The 3,447-nt window shown below is 53.1% G+C and overlaps 1 pseudogene; it reads right to left on the bottom strand.

Annotated features, from left to right (window-relative positions):
- Nucleotides 1-3: 3 nt before the first annotated feature.
- Nucleotides 4-2,801, bottom strand: LOC106900169 (annotated as a pseudogene).
- Between the last annotated feature and the right edge of the window lie 646 nt (nt 2,802-3,447).

The following is a 3,447-nucleotide window of genomic DNA, read 5'->3' as shown; positions in this document are numbered from 1 at the left end:
GGCTCTCACCTTCAGGAGCTGCCAGTCTGACTGCTGGTATGTCATCTCCATCTCCCCAATCAGCGTGCCCAGCCTCGTCGTCTCCTCCAAAAGCCTATCGAGGATTTCTTCATGGGCTTTCCTTATCTCTGTGTCCAGCTGCTCCAGCTGGGCCAGAAGAGAGGACTCCTCCTTGTCCAGGAACTCGTGCATCTTCCTATATGTCCTCACAATCTCCTCCTTTGCAGCTTCTGTCCTCTCCTGCTCAAGGGCAAGCGGAAGTGGAGAAAGGACAGCAGAGAGCAGAATAGCATCGAGGGTCAAGGGTGGGCCCTGTCTTAGTGGGACCCACCAAGAAGAGGCATTTGGGGAAGATACAAACCCCCTCTCCCTTCCCCACAGCCCTTGAGCATCACCCAAACCTCTGGGGGAGGAGGAGGAGGAGGAGATGTTCCTCCTTTCTTTCCCCACCCTCTGCCCAAGAAAACTGATGGGCACCTACAGTGTGGTCCTTGAGCCTGTCTTCTCTGTCCTTCACGGAAGATTGAAGCTCCTCTTGCTCTGATTTCAGAAGGTCCAGCTGGGTCTCAATTTGTTTCTGAGAGGAAAGAAAGAAGTCCCCTGTGGAATGGCATCGTGGTCTGGCAGCCTCAGCAGAAGCAACAGGGAACTCTTGGTGGCTCTTGGGGTAAGTGTTGGCAGAGTTTTGGGACCCCCATGACAGTTTCACGGAAATTAACCTCTTTCTTTAACTTTTCTTTTGGTAGTTTGAGAAAGACCAAAATTCTTCCAGGGAGCTGTGGGGTGGGAGAAGGGCTGAGGATCTCTCCCTCTCCTTTCCTCCTGATCTTCAGCAGAGCTGACCTTGATAAGGGACCCGCATCCCAGAGGACAGAGACTCTGATGGAGTTTTGCAGAGGGATTGTGGTGGGGAGAAGTCCTACGCCTCTGTTTCCTACCCTCCCCTAAGCCCCTGCTCGTGGGTGAACCCTGGGGGAGAGGACCCCTTGATCCCCAGGAGCGTGGTGCTCCTAAATCCACCTCTCCCTCAGGTCGGGTAATTCCACCTCAAGGGTTGGTGGCAAGAGACAAGGATGGGTGAGTCCACAGGGGGTTTATCCCACAGGCCAAAGGCTCTGGAGGGATCTCCACCCATGAACAGCACCAACACCAGGAGCTTCTGGACCTTTGTACCGCAACACATCCATATCCCCCCTCACCTTGCACTCCTGGACAGCCTCGTCCACAGGAACCACAGAATGGTCACGGTGCTCCTTGGACCTGTCGCACACCACGCAGATGAGCCTTTTGTCATCTTGGCAGAAGAGCTTCAGGGGTTCCTGGTGTTTCTCGCACAAGTTCTCTCCTCCTTCCACCTCTCTGACTGGTGGCAGGTTCAATCTCTTGGCTGCTTCAATCATGTTGGCCAACTCCCAGTTGGGGTGGAGGATCTTCTGGTCCCCCATCTCCCTGCACTGGGGGCAGGAGAAGTTGGTGGTCAGTCCTTCCCAAGCCCGAGTGATGCACGACCGGCAAAAGCTGTGCCCACAATGGATGAACACAGGGTCCTGGAATATTCCCAGGCAGATGGAGCAGCGGGCTTCATCCTGGAGCATTTCCAGAGGCGTCCTGGCAGCCATGAAGAGCGACCGACGGAGCTCCTTTCTCTCTCAAGTGATCAGAAAGGTGAGAGATTGTTCTTCCTGGTTCTACACCATTGGTTACTCTGAGACCCAGCCCCTTCCCAGCAGGGCTTCAGGCCATACATGAACTTATATTGCTCCAGGAAGTAGTGGTTGGACAGCTGAGGAGGATGGGGATTGGAGACGCCCATCCCATTTTCACCCTTTACTGGGGAAGCAGGACATAAGAGATCCAGAATGTTCTTGGAATGCATTGATGATAACTTTCTTCTTCAAATGATTAAGGAGCCAACAAGGAAAGGAGCCGTGCTGGATGTTGTGCTTCCCAACAAGGAGGGGCTGTTGGGGAATGTCAGGTTCAAGGTTACCCTCAGCTGCAGAGACCATGAAATGGTAGAATTCAAGATCCTTACGGCAGCGAGGGCGTGCAGCAAGCTTTCTACCCTGGACTTCAGGAAAGCAGACTTTGGACTCTTGAGGGATATGATTGGCAGGGTAGCATGGGAGAAAGAACTGGAGGGGAGAGGGGCCCAAGAAAGCTGGTTGGTATTCAAGGATCACCTCCTCAAAGCTCAGGAGAGGTGCATCCCAAAAAACAAGTCAGGCAAAATAGCCAGAAGGCCTCCATGGATGAACAAGGAACTGCTGAACAAGCTCAAAACCAAAAAGGAGGCCTATAGAGGGTGGAAGCAGGGATGGGTAGAATGGACAGAATACAGAGAAACTGTGTGAACGGCCAGGAACCAGAGCAGGCAAGCGAAAGCCCAGGCAGAACTAAATCTTGCCAGGAACATCAAAAACAGTAAAAAAAGCTTCTATAGATATATCACAGTTAAAGGCAAGACCAGGGAAGCTGTGGGCCCTCTCCAGAAGGAAACGGGAGACCTGGCCACCCAGGAGATAGAGAAGGCTGAGATATGGAACGACTTTTTTGCCTCAGTCTTCACCAGCAAGGGCTCTAAGCACACTGCCCAAGTCACAGAAGGCAAAAACAGGGGCTCTGCAAATGAAGAGCTGCCCACAGTACGAGGAGATCAGGTTCGAGACCTGTTATGGAACCTGAAGGTGCACAAGTCCATGGGACCTGATGAAATCCATCCACGGGTCCTGAGGGAGCTGGCAGATGAAGTTGCTAAGCCACTTTCCATCATATTTGAGAAATCGTGGCAACCTGGCAAAGTTCTCACTGACTGGAAAAAGGGGAACACAACCCCGATACTCAAAGAAGGGAAAAAAGAAGACCCAGGGAACTCTAGGCCAGTCAGTCCCACCTCTGTGCCTGGCAAGGTCATGGAGCAGATCCTCCTGGGATCTCTGCTAAGGCACATGGAAAATAGGGAGGTGATTGGAGACAGCCAACAGGGCTTCACTGAGGAGAAATCGTGCCTGACAACTTTGGTGGCTCTCTACGCTGTTGCCATAGACCTGTTGACCAAGGGCAGAGCAACAGACGTCATCTACCTGGATTTATACAATGCGTTTGACAATGCGCTGCCTCAGCTTCTGCACCCCCCCAACCGCCACCCAAGCCCTGGGTGCACTAAGAGTGAAAAGCTTTTACTTTTCTGTGCGTACAGAAGCCACCTTGGCCTCTCCCCAGCCCTCCTGAGCTGCTCAGCACCGGTCCCCTCTCCCTGTGCTGTGATGCCGGGGGGGGGCTTTTCCCCTTCCAGTTGGGGTCTCCCCTTTCCATTCTGTCCCATTTCGGTCCCCAAAGGTGACTTTATTACAGGGGTTAAAGCCTGCTTTTGGCTACAGCCCTTGTAAACGTGTATCTGCCGCACTGGTAGTGCTGCGGGTGCCTCTCGCAGGGCAGAAGGAAATC

Source organism: Calidris pugnax, unplaced genomic scaffold (genome assembly GCF_001431845.1).
Source record: "Calidris pugnax isolate Ruff unplaced genomic scaffold, ASM143184v1 scaffold1397, whole genome shotgun sequence".
Lineage (NCBI taxonomy): Eukaryota > Metazoa > Chordata > Aves > Charadriiformes > Scolopacidae > Calidris > Calidris pugnax.
This window is presented reverse-complemented; position numbering and strand designations above follow the sequence as displayed.